We start from the raw sequence: 13642 nt of genomic DNA, 5'->3' as shown, positions 1-13642 counted from the left end.
GCCCATTCTTATCATGGCTGATTTATTATCCCTCTATAGTATGCTTTCTTTTGTCCCCAAGGATGAGAACAGATGAATTAAAAGCTTGATGAATCAAATCAACAGTGGAAAATATCTCCACATTACATGTTTTGCAACACTGGAACACATAAAATACTCCAGATAAATAGCAAATTACTTATGACTTGTGAGTTAGATTTTATCATTTGTTTACACCCATTTCACTTGTGATTTGAGGATATTTGACACTTTTGAATGCAAGGCATTACCTATCAATGATAGTGTCACATCGCCACTGGTGTCATAACCAGTGTGATCAAGAAATAAATTCAGCATGATTTTACAGTTTGAAAATTGGCTCATCCTGTCCTCATTAATTCATTGTGTACTGTGAAAAAATCTTTCAGCCCAAAAACATTGAGTGAGGACACAGAAGTTTCTTAGTTCTTCTGGATCACAATAAAAGAATTTTGTTTCTACAAATTTCCAATGTTCTTTCCTAACAGTCCATACTTAGCAACATTAAATGCAGCAGATGCCATATATGACAATAAGGTCAACTGATTTAATTTAAACAAATCTTATGAAACGAAGTTTATGTCTTTAATGTGTGCAGCCCAGATATAAGCCTTGCCCTTAGAGTTAGGTTGACACACAGAACTAGAGAATCTCTGAAATGTCTTGCACTTATTGAAATGAAGTTGCCTGCTGAAAAATTGGACATGTGTTGTCAACAGTTTACATCTGCAAGTACTGTATTTGGGAAGCAAAGAGGCAGACTCAACACAATTTTAAAAATTAGATTAATGTAAGATTAGTATAAATGATTGATTGATATTTGGCAAGGTGTCAGTATGTCAAAAGGCCCATTTCAACATTCTGTTCCTCAATGACACTGCAACTCTACTCTAGAACACATGTAATACCAAGATTTATTTGAGTGTAGTGCAGTCCACTTGAAGTGTGGACTGTAGACAATTCGTGCACAGCAAGTTTTCACTGATTTGTGGTGTCAATTTTGTCAATATTATGAGCAGAGCAAATTTCCATTGATCTACTTTCAAATATGCAATTCATCCACATGAACATATGCTCAGTTTAAGTTCTCATCTAAAATTCAGCACCATGGACAGATCAAACTCCTTGGTTCTACGCTGGAGTATCAACCCAGGTTTCGTGCCTCAAGGCTCCAAATTGGAGACTTAAACCTGAAATTCTGTGTCTATTTTGGGAAAGGTGTGGTAGCATCAGGAAAAATACTCAGAAGACATCATGACATTAGCTGGGATTAGATATTTTTGTTATGAAAAAACTTTGACTGGATGAGTTTCTTTTGAACAGAGAAAGCAGATTAATTCAACTGCACAAAATCATTGAAAGAGTAGGTAGCAGGGATATGTTTCCCTTAGCAGAGGGATCCAACATTTCAGAGCATATAGGTTGAAGGTAAGTGGTAAAAACATATTTTTATCTACCTTGCCATAGAGTTCTGGAACTCACTATGCAAAACTTTGGCAGGTCCCACACCACATGTCAAAATTCTATGTGAACTTGTTTTCTTATGGTATAGATAGGCGCATTAATCTCCACAGGCACGTTGGGTCAAAAGCCTTATAACCATAAAACAATTACAGCATGGAAACAAGCTATCTCGCCCCTTCTAGTCCGTCCTGAACTCTTACCCTATCCTAGTCCCACCGACCTGCACTCAGCCCATAACCCTCCATTCCTTTCCTGTCCATACATGTATCCAATTTAACTTTAAATGACAACATAGAACTTCTGCTGGAAGCTCATTCCACACAGCTACCACTCTCTGAGTAAAGAAGTTCCCCCTCATCTTACTCCTAAACTTTTGTCCTCTAATTCTCAACCCATGTCCTCTTGTTTGAATCTTCCCCACTCTCAATGGAAAATGTCTAACCACGTCAACTCTATCAACCCCCTCATAATTTTAAACAACTCTATCAAGTCCCCCCTCAACCTTCTACGCTCCAAAGAATAAAGACCTAACTTGTTCAACCTTTCTCTGTAACTTAGGAGATGAAACCCAGGCAACATTTTAGTAAACCTCCTCTGTACTCTCTCAATTTTATTGACATCTTTCCTATAATTCAGTGACCAGAACTGTACACAATACTCCAGATTTGGCCTTACCAATGCCTTATACAAATTCAACATTACATCCCAACTCCTATACTCAACGCTCTGATTAATAAAGGCCAGCAAAGCAAAAGTTTTCTTCACCACCCTATCCACATGAAATTCCATCTTCAGCGAACTATGCACCATTATTCCTAGATCCCTCTGTTCTAAAGCATTCTTAAATGTCATATCATTTACCATGTATGTCCTATTTTGATTAGTCCTACCAAAATGTAGCACCTCACATTTTTCAGCATTAAACTCCATCTGCCATCATTCAGCCCACTCTTCTAACTGTCCTAAATCTCTCTGTAAGTTTTGAAAACCTACCTCATTATCCACAATACCACCTATCTTAGTATCATCTGCATACTTACTAATCCAATTTATCACCTCATCATCCAGATCATTAATAACATTGGACCCAGTACAGATCCCTGAGGCACACCGCTACACACCATCCTCCGATCTGACACACAGTTATCCACCACTATTCTCTGGCGTCTCCCATCCAGCCACTGCTGAATCCATTTTACTACTTCGATATTAATGCCTAACGACTGAACCTTCCTAACTAACCTTCCATGTGGAACCTTGTCAAAGGCCTTACTGAAGTCCATATAGGGACAACATCCACCGTTTTACCCCCATCAACTTTCTTAGTAACATCTTCAAAAAGTTCAATAAGATTTGTCAAACATGACCTTCCACACACAAATCCATGTTGACTTTTCCTAATCAGAACCTGTCTATCCAGAAAATTATATAAACCATCTCTAAGAATACTTTCCATCAATTTACCCACCACTGATGTCAAACTCACAGGCCGATAATTGCCAGGTTTACTCTTAGAACCCTTTTTAAACAATGGAATCACATGAGCAATACGCCAACCCTCCAGCACCATTCCCGTTTCTAATCACATTTGAAATATTTCTGTCAGAGCCCCTGCTATTTCTACACTAACTTTCCTCAAAGTTCTAGGGAATATCTTGTCCAGACCCGGAGACTTATCCACTTTTATATTCCTTAAAAGTGCCAGTACTTCCTCTTCTTTAATTGTCATACTTTCCATAACTACCCTACTTGTTTCCTTTACCTTACACAATTCAATATCCTTCTCCTTAGTGAATACCGAAGAAAAGAAATTGTTCAAAATCTCCCCCATCTCTTTCGGCTCCGCACATAGCCGTCCACTCTGATTCTCTAATGGACCAATTTTATCCCTCACTATCCTTTTGTTACTTATGTAACTGTAGAAACCCTTCGGATTTATTTTCACCTTACTTGCCAAAGCACCCTCGTATCTTCTTTTAGCTTTTCTAATTTCTTTCTTAAGATTCTTTTTACATTCTTTATATTCCTCGAGTACCTCATTAACTCCAAGCTGCCTATATTTATTGAAGATCCCTCTCTTTTTCTGAACCAAGTTTCTAATATCTCTTGAAAATCATGGCTCTCTCAAACTTTTAATCTTTCCTTTCAACCTAACAGGAACATAAAGACTCTGAACCCTCAAAATTTCACCTTTAAATGACCTCCATTTCTCTGTTACATCCTTCCCATAAAGCAAATTTTCCCAATCCACTCCTTCTAAATCCTCGCACATCTCCTCAAAGTTAATCTTTCTCCAATCAAAAATCTCAATCCTAGGTCCAGTCCTATCCTTCTCTATAATTACACTGAAACTAACTGTATTGTGATCACTTGACCCGAAGTGCTCCCCAACAAATACCTTCGTCACCTGCCCTGTCTCATTCCTTAACAGGGGATCCAACACTGCCCCTTCTTTAGTTGGTACCTCTATGTATTGCTTCAAAAAAGCCTTGTTTCTATTCTGCACAACTCCATAACTCTAAGAGTTAGTAAGCACTATTCATTAAAAGCACTTTCTTAGGTAGTATTAACAATGTCAATGAAATGGGCTTTCATGCCCTCTCATTGAACTTTCTTTTTTATTCTCTCTATTAAAAATATTTGGATACAAATAACGTGAAAAGACCAAATAATGTTTGTATTGCCCTTTTCCCAACCATTGATTCTGACAATTGGTTGTTCCCATTTGCTTTGTATTTAATATTTCAGTAACATTTCAGTAATCTTGTAAATATACTGTTTGATTAGCATTCATTATCATTTACATAATTCCTTATAGTTATATGTAAAAATACATGAATTTCATACGTCATGACACTACCATGTGATATGTGAACACCTTGCTTTCAGTAAAAACTGAAGATAGACTTGTATCGCTCAGCTCTTTTGTTTTCCTTTCAATTGGTTTTTATGTTCTGGAGTTGCAAAACATAACGCCATTACCTTGGAAGTTTATTGTTGGAATAAGCATGCTTTCTTTTGTTCACATAGATGATAATATCTGAATTTAGAAAAATCTTAGTCCATCTAATTGTCAGTGAAAAGAAAAAAATGCTTCACATTAAATGTTTTGGAACATTTTCAAAACAGCTACACAAAATGCCCTTGATAATGAACAAATTACACCAATGATGCCAGATTCATGAGATTTGTGACACTTGTGATCTTGAAATATTTGACACTTTCAAATGTATGGCATTACCCATCAACAATAGTGTCACATCACCTCTGGTAATATGAACACTGTGATCAAAAATCAAATTCAGCGCAATTTTCTGCTGTGGCAGTTGGCTCATCCTGTCCTTAGTAACTCTGTGAAAGAATCTCCCAGCCCATAAACAGTGACTGAGGACACAAAGGTGTTCTGCTTCTTCTGGAGTAAAGTACTTGGCCCCTACAGACTTTCCAAAGTTGTTTCCTAATGGCGTTTAACTCATCTAGGCATATAGACAGAGAGAAGTAATGATTAAAAAATGCCTAACGTATCACCTTGTCTCATTCATTGTAGACAGCTGCTTTGAAACTAAAATCAAATATACTGTAGTAACCTTTCAAAGCGCATCAACAGGCATGTTTCTTTTTTGAAAATTCTAAAGGATACAATGGCACAATGGATAAATTGCTGGACTAGCATCTAAGGTGGTCATATTGTAAAATCACAAGCTGATTCTTAAGCGTTGTGCTCAAGGGCTGGATTTAAAAATACTAGGATGGATCAATAAATGGCCGAAAGGTAAGTAACTAACTCTACCGATCATATTTGGCAAGAGATTAGAGTGTGTACTGTTTGCCCAGTGGAATCATATGGATTATATCAAGGTGTGTAGTTAAATTTAATTTATAAATGATTTAACAGCATAAAATCTATCATTAAATTGCTTGACCCAGAGCAATTTTGTTAGGGTGCAGTTAGCTGTATATTTGTGATTGAATGGCAAGCTCCTATCTCCCAGGATGAACATATCGTACTGGACCTTATACAAGCAATCATTATGCCATTGCCTTGCCCTAACTGTTAGAGCTGGACCCACTGGACCATAGAGAAAGAGGAACTAAATCAAGATGACTGCTGGCAGAAGAGACTACATAAAGGACAACATCATCATCATCATTACTATGTGCCATGTCATATGACGTGGGTAATCATGGGCAATGTCTTTATAACATGACTGACCTCAGCCATTAGCAATACTTTTTCCCAGACTTGAGATATGCATCAATTGCTCATAAGACCATCACCTTCATACTCACATTGCTTCATGTGATCCTGATTTGGGGGGCTAAGGGGGTGCTACATCTTGCTCAAGTATGCCCTGCAGGCTAGATGAGGGTAGGACTGCCTTACACCACCTTGGTAGAGATGCATTTTCATCTCACCACCCACAAATTCATGGGACAGGAAAAAGAAATTCCAAAGATGTACGGTTAGTAGGTTAATTGATTGCATAGATATAATTGGGTGGCATGGGCTTCTTGGGTTGGAAAGGTCTGTTACTGCATTGTATCTTTAAATAAAACAAATAATAAATGCAAACAACTAATCCAACAAAAAACATGTCAAATGGCTTGGATGAGGGAGAATGCTCTTCTATACATATAATATAGCAGTTGAAAAATCATAATCAAGTTCTCTCTCTCTCTCTCTCTCTCTCTCTCTCTCTCTCTGGCTATCCATCCCATAGGATGATGATGGTTCCTTTCAGTCAGTTAGTGGGATAATACCCCACTCCTTAGAAGGGAACAGCATGTGTGTGAATGGATTTTAGGTGAGTAGGGGGTTGCACAGGTCCAGGCCCACCCTCTTGACATCCCCTCCCAGATCCAGCGGCATGGTGGGGTCCAAGACGGCTGGGGGGAGTTCTGTTGCAGTGAATGGCCAGACCAAGCTTCGATGCAAGGGATGCCCTTTCCGCGCTTCACGGCACGTGTTTGCTAGATGGCCGTTGACCCTACGAGAGGGTTTATCCGCCCTTTGACAGGTCTTGTTTTTCATCCTGCAGGGTGTCCAGCCACCCTCCTCACCAGGCAAGCCTGGTGGGGGAGCCGGTTTAATCGCCGACCATCTGACCATGTGACAGGTAGTACTGGATTACATGGCACCAGCAGCACTCAGACGAGCGACCTGACTACTAATCAATCTAGATGGTGTAGAAAATGAGACAGTTTCTGAAGAGTGTCAAATTATCAAATGGCTGGAGTCATTTTGTAAAGACACTGCCCAGAAGAAGGCAATGGTAAACCACTTATGAAAAAAAAATTGCCAAATACAATCAAAGGCCATGATCACCCATGTCATATGACAGGACACATAATGATGATGATGAGAATGAATTATGTAAGGGTAAGTCAGTCAAATTTAAAATTTAGAGTAAAATACACAAGGGGGAAAATACTTTACTCAAAGGAGATTATGATCTTTAACTCAATGTCTGTATAGGGTTTGGTGGATATATTAAAAATTTTCATTAGGGAATTAAATAGAAGCCCAAAAGAGAGTAACTTACATGCTGAAGGGGATGTGAGACTGTTCTGCAAGGAGTTAGCTCCAAACTGATCTCTTCCAGGAAGAAACAATTCCAAGAATCCATGAATAAAAAAATGGAAGGAGAGCAAAACAATTGCCAATACCTATGACACCTGAGATCACAGATGACACCAAATTAAATGCCATGATGTAAGATGCCAAACACTGAGCAATTATCCAGAGATTGGGTTGGATCACATAACTGGGCAGATGGTGAGGCAATAGAGTTTAACACATGTAGACATAAATTAAGTGTAAGGAATAAGATGATGAAGCTTGCATTAAATTATAGTATCCTAGTAAAAAGAAAAGTGAGATTAGAATAGAGATCTGGGCATTTTAGTATGTGTTCTCTGAAATTAGGGTCTTAGGTTCAATCCTGACTCTGTGCAGAGAATGCACATTCTCTTTTTGACTATTCAGTTTCCATAAAGTGCTACAATTATCGCTCTTATATTAAAGATGCATTGAGAATTTAATTGGCTGGTGTAAAATATTCCTGAATATATAAAGAAGTCTGAAGACCCACACCTCAACTTTCAACAATAGCTTCTTCCCCACAGCTATCGGGTTCTTGAACCAACATGAAAAGCCATAACACTACCTCGTACAATGATGTTACTCTCTCTCTCTCTCTCTCTTATGTCCATCGTGTTGTTTATTTTGCACATATGTAAGGTATGTATAATTTGTATCATTTTAAATTTACAATTCTCCTCATCCTGTTGTTGCTGCTGCTGCAAAAAGCTAATTTTCATGACATTTATACCCTATGTTCAAACCTTTACAGGTGCACAATGGAAATTATCCTGACTGGTTGCATCATGGCCTAGTATGGAAAATTCAATCCCCACGAAAGGAAAAGCCGACAATAAGTGTTGGGTACAGCCTAGCTGTTCAAAGGAAAATCCCTCTCCAACTGTCAGTTTCAAAGATTCTACAGCTCCGGATTTCATTATTTATTTTTTATTTATCTTTATATTTATATTTATTATATTTATTACTTTTTTTGTATTTGCACAATGTGTCTTCTTTTGCATGCTGGTTGTTTGTCAGTCTTTGTGTGTAGTTTTTAATTGATCCTATTATATTTCTTTGTTCTGCTATGAAGGCCTTCAAGAAAAAGGAACCTCAGGGTAGTATATGGTGACAGATACATTATTCAATAATGCATTTACTTTGAACTTTGCACTTATGCCTAAGTCAATAATAAACTTGAGGACAAAAAGGGAAATAAGATGCACATAGGGGAAAATAAGTTATTGAGCATCAGAAGAATAAAAGGATGGAGTATGAAACTAATGAGACTCTGCAGTGTGGAGCTGACATTGACCCAATTAGTGCAAATAGCCTCTTTTCATGACATTGGAAGTGAGAATATAAATCCGAAAGAAATTTCAGCTGAAGATGGTTATTTGGCCCTTTGAACCATTCAGTAATGACAAAGTTGGTCTCCGCCACTTTTCTACTTAGTTCCCATGAATTTCCAAACTTATTTCCTTCTGCTACACAATTCAACCAGGTTGAGTACAGAGAATCAAGTAAATAACACCAAACACTTTGGTGAGCAGGTGGGAAAGAACAAAACAATAATATTCTCATTTCTCTATAACAATACACTCGGAGAAACCTTGTCACTTCCAATAAACTATTCAGGAGAAGAGTGACATGATCAGATATCCCATCTACTAGCTACTACTCATTCGTGGTTAAATACTGACCATTCACATTACAACGAGATCCAATTAAAATACAACAAGTGTCTAGTTGGAGAGAAATGCCATTTGGTTCTGCTTGAGAATTTTTGTATTATGAAGCAAAATATTTAACCTTCTTGAACCCATCTGGTAATCTTAGATTAGGTATGCAGAAGATAAGTGTAAAATTTGACAAGCATTCAAAGATTTACTCACACTGCACTGATATATCTCAGACATTACAGCTGTACTCTTATAATTTCATGCAGTCTGTGGTAATTTCACACACATTCATCTTTCTGAGTTGAGTTTTTTAAAACTATTGTGAATTATATAGGCAATTATGTTGCAGTTCCTCTGCCACTGAAGGGAAAGGATAGAGGCTACACAAACACTGTTAATGACCCTGCAAGTGTAGAGTCAGTGTCAACAAAGCCCTTTTGATGCCTGTCATTTTCTGTGATTTGTCTGTCAATGTGCAGCACTCGTCATTAGCTAAGGAGCTCAATGAAATGAGAAAAGGAAATAATACTTCATTTGTGTGCTGAATGAATGCAAAAGGGCCCGAGAGTATCACAATCTGATCCTCTTGGGGAAAATCACTAAATACATTTTTCATTATTAGCTGCTGGACATGGATGAAAAGGACTGAAATGGCTCATTAAGACATACACACACAGCAGGTTATCAACTAGTCATCAGAAAACATGTTCAATCAGAATAATACTTCACTCACCAGACCAAGAGAATCAAAACTGTAGAACATCAAACAAGAGCAACAACTTGCTTTTTTATCTTACCCTTTAACAGAGGAATAATGCTCCATAATGTTTCACAAGGCTACGATCAGAATCAGGTTTAATATCACTGGCATGCTGTATGTCATGAAATTTGTTGTTATGCAACAGCAATATATTACAATGCATAAAAATTCAAAAGCTGTAAATTACAGTTAGAAGTATATATATAAATATAAAATTTATTGAAATAAGTAGTGCAAAAAGAAAAGAAAATAGCAGTGAGCTAAAATTCGTGAGTTCCATGTCAATTCAGAAATCCGATGGTAGAGGGGGAGAAGCTATTCCTGCGTTATTGGGCAACATTTGACATCTAATGGCAGCATGAAAGCAAGATCTTAAAGTATGTTCTGTCCAAAGAGTGTGAGGTGGAGAGGGTTAGTGATGGATTTCTGGAATATCAAATTCCAGGCTGCTGAAGTCACACACTCTGAACCAGAATCAGAATCAAGTTTAATATCACCGGCATACGTCGTGAAATTTGTCAACTTTGCGGCAGCAGTATAATGCGATACATAATAATGGAGAAAGCAGCTGTGAATTACAGTATGTATACATCCAGGCAGCTGAAGTCCAAGGCTGCCAAGGTGGATCAATGAAAATCGAAGATGTGTCAGAGGCTGTAAATGGAGGAGATAGGAACAAGTCTGTCTTTTCAGAGGTGCAGCTTTAGAAGAGTGTAGCTTCTTGTCATCTGGGGCTGTGCACTTGACTCTAGCATGATCCTTGGGAATGGGCTAACAAAACTAAAATTTGACAAATTTACTTCTGTTTTACCTAGGTATGATCCTCATAATTCAAAGATTGAAAGTACATTTATTAACGAAGTATGTGTGTAGTATACAATCCTGAAATTTGTCTTCCCACAGACAGTCACAAAATGAATACCATGGAACCTTTTCAAAGAAAAAACATTAACCCCCTCCACATGCAAAAAAACTGCAAATGACAAAAAAGACAGCAAAAACCACAGAATATAAGAGTCCATGCATATTCAGTTTAGCTCTGATCAAAAATCACCCAAAATAGAACAAAAAGGGAGCAACCAGAAGCCAGAAACACATTATAATATGAACTACAGAGTCCAATCCACAAGCACCTTCAATTAAAACTTGCCCAAGATCCAGGACTCTGGCAGAATCCTGCAGCAGCATCACACAAGAGGAAAGAGAGACAATTTGAATGCAGGGACCTTCCTTCGGAAGCAGTGAGCGAGAGGGAGAGAGAGACTGTCACATGTAGTTACCTTCCTCCAGCAGAGTGAGCAAGAGGCTGGTAGACAGCTCACAACACCAGCTCACCTTTTGTTCTTGCCTCAATGATTTCATTCTTCCTTTACTTTGTGAGATTGATAAGAAATAGAGTTAATCATGGGCTCGCTTGTCTCAAGGCTTCTTGGTGTCGAGGCCACTCAAAATCTCACCAAACACCTCTGGGGACAGAAATGCTCTGGGTTGCTCTATCAGATTGAAAACACAAGATCCAACAGTAGCAGAACCACATTTGAAGGAAGTAGAAGATGCAGCTGAAGTGACAGAAGTAGTTTTGTGAACTGTCTGGAGGATGCAACCCTGGTTGTTCACTAGCACCATTTTCTTCAGGAGTGGTGGTTCAAAACCTTCCAAGCTGCATAGTATTTATGTTCATTTCATATCGTATATATATTCCTTATTACATTAATTCTCTGTTATATGCATGTCTCATCAGTCAAGTCATAGTTCCTTCATATGTTGCAAACTGTCTTCAAAATTATGTGTTCCACTCTGATTACTTTAAATGCAAGTGAGAAACACTAAGACAAGTAGATTCCTGACAGTACCTTCAGCAGGATAAGAAAGAAAGACCCAAATATAGAGACAATCACACTACCATTATATAAGGGGTTAATGTATGAGGACCATTTGATAGCTCTGGACCTGTACTCACTGGAGTTCAGAAGAATGAGGGAGGGTCGTATTAAAATAAATTGAATAGGGAAAGACCTAAATAGAGTGGATACGGAGAGGATGTTTCCTATAGTGGAGGTGGAGGTGTCTAGGACCAGAAGGCAAAGACTTAGAATAGAGGTGGAATTTCTTCAGCCAGAAGATGAGTGGAGGTTGATAGATTCTTGATTAGTCAGGGCTTCAAAGGTTATGGAGAGAAAGCAGGAGAGTATGGTTGAGCAGGATAATATATCAGACATGGTGGAATAGAGGAGTAGATATTATGGGCCGAATGCCCTAGTTCTGTTCCTATAGTACTCCACAAAAGTCTTAGGCACATATACATAGCTAGCTTGCAGAAGATTTTTGCACAGTACTGTATTTGTCAGTGTGTAGTGGAGAACGAGTTTGTAAATCTGGCAGGGGATGTTGGGAAAGGCGAGGGTGAAGTACCATGGGAGGGGTGAGACAGGTGGCTGAGAGCAGTGCCAGGTGTGACAGTCCTATTCCAATTGAGGTTCCTTTGTCATTTTTTAAGTTCATTTAACCATGGGCACATCAGTAAAATACTGGCAATAAGTGATGTATTGCTATTAATGACAGAGAAAGTTTTCTTTTCCTTCTATCTGGAACCATGCAAATAGATATAGGCCAGTCAATATGTCATCAATTAAACTGGCACTTTAAAATGAGGAAGGACAAATGGGCACCCAGCATGAATAAAGCCAAGGTCTTTCAAAGGATGGATGAGATCAAAATCCGATAGCCATCTGTACCTGGAAAGGAAGGATGCACCAGCTACACTTGCTCATTTGAGGCCAGCTTCATCAAACCACAATGTGAAAAGGAGGAAAATTGTTAGAGCTTCCAAATTGGCTCAATAGTTACAGTGAAGCTAAACAGACTTGAATAGGCCTTGGAGAGAGAAGCCAACTGAGCAAGAGGGAATAGATTGTCCATTTACCAAATTCAACTTCCATCTTTTTACCTGCTCAGGAGTGAGAGAAGGGACATTGTTCAAGATTTCAATTATGGCCCAGCTCTCTGTTTATTTTAACATGTAAGTACCAAAAGACTGTGATATATTACACTTGTATCATTGAGTATCACCTTAGCACACCAGCCTATAGTACTAAGGAACACATCCAATTTTTGTAGTAGTTATTCTGAACCAAACTTAAATCATGGTACTTAAAATACTGCAACAGATATTCACCTTAAAAAAAAACTCAGTTCATGTTCAAGCTTATTATCATGGGCACACATGCTCAGGGTATAAATGCAATGCAAATTAGTTTTCTATGCAGCAGCATGATACATTACAAACATGATGTTTACATAAATTAAAATTAACAAAAAAATGTATCATTTACACAACAAAAATAAGCATAATGAGATTAGTGTAACTTGACATACAGAAAAAGAAATATAGACCAAAGTAATGTTAGGGTTTTTCAAATTAGTTCAGGAACTCAATGGCTGTGGGGAAGAAAGTGTTGTTGAACCTTTAGTTGTGGGTCTTCAGGCTCCTATCCCTCCTATCTGATGACAGTATCAGGAAGAGGATATGAGCAGGATGGCAGGGATCTACAATGATGGATCTCAGCTTCCTGAGACACTCTCTCTTATACATGTCTTCAATGGTGGGAAGAACTTCATTTGTTAGGAAACTGACTGAATCCAGCACTCTCTGCAGCCTGTTGAGTTATGTATTGGAGTTTCCATACCAGGCAATGAAGCAACCAGGCAGAATGTTTTCCATTGTATGTCTATTGAAGTTCTTCTGAATTTTCTTAAACTTCTAAGAAAGTAGGGATACTGGTGCGTCATCTTCATGGTTACTTCTATGTGCTAGTCCAGGATATAACCTCCAAGATGCATACATGGAACAAGCATCCTGATAAAGTCCATGAGCCAGGTATAATGACAACATTTAAAGATATTTGGATAAGTATTTCAGTAGGTGGTGTTGTTTAGACGGAGATGAACCAAACATGGGTGACTGAGCCTAGTTTGGGCACTACGGTTGACATGGACAAGTTGGACTGAAAGGCCTGTTTCCTTGCTGTACTACTCAAAGGCTAACATTGATGGATTGCAGAGTCAATTAATCCATCAGCAAACATTACTTTGCATTTTAGGAGGAAGATCAAAGAACACACGCTTCACCAGAAACAC

The sequence above is a fragment of the Mobula birostris genome, chromosome 7 (assembly GCF_030028105.1).
Source record: "Mobula birostris isolate sMobBir1 chromosome 7, sMobBir1.hap1, whole genome shotgun sequence".
Classification (NCBI taxonomy): domain Eukaryota; kingdom Metazoa; phylum Chordata; class Chondrichthyes; order Myliobatiformes; family Myliobatidae; genus Mobula; species Mobula birostris.
The sequence above is the reverse complement of the archived record's forward strand: the minus strand, read 5'-3'. Positions refer to the sequence as shown.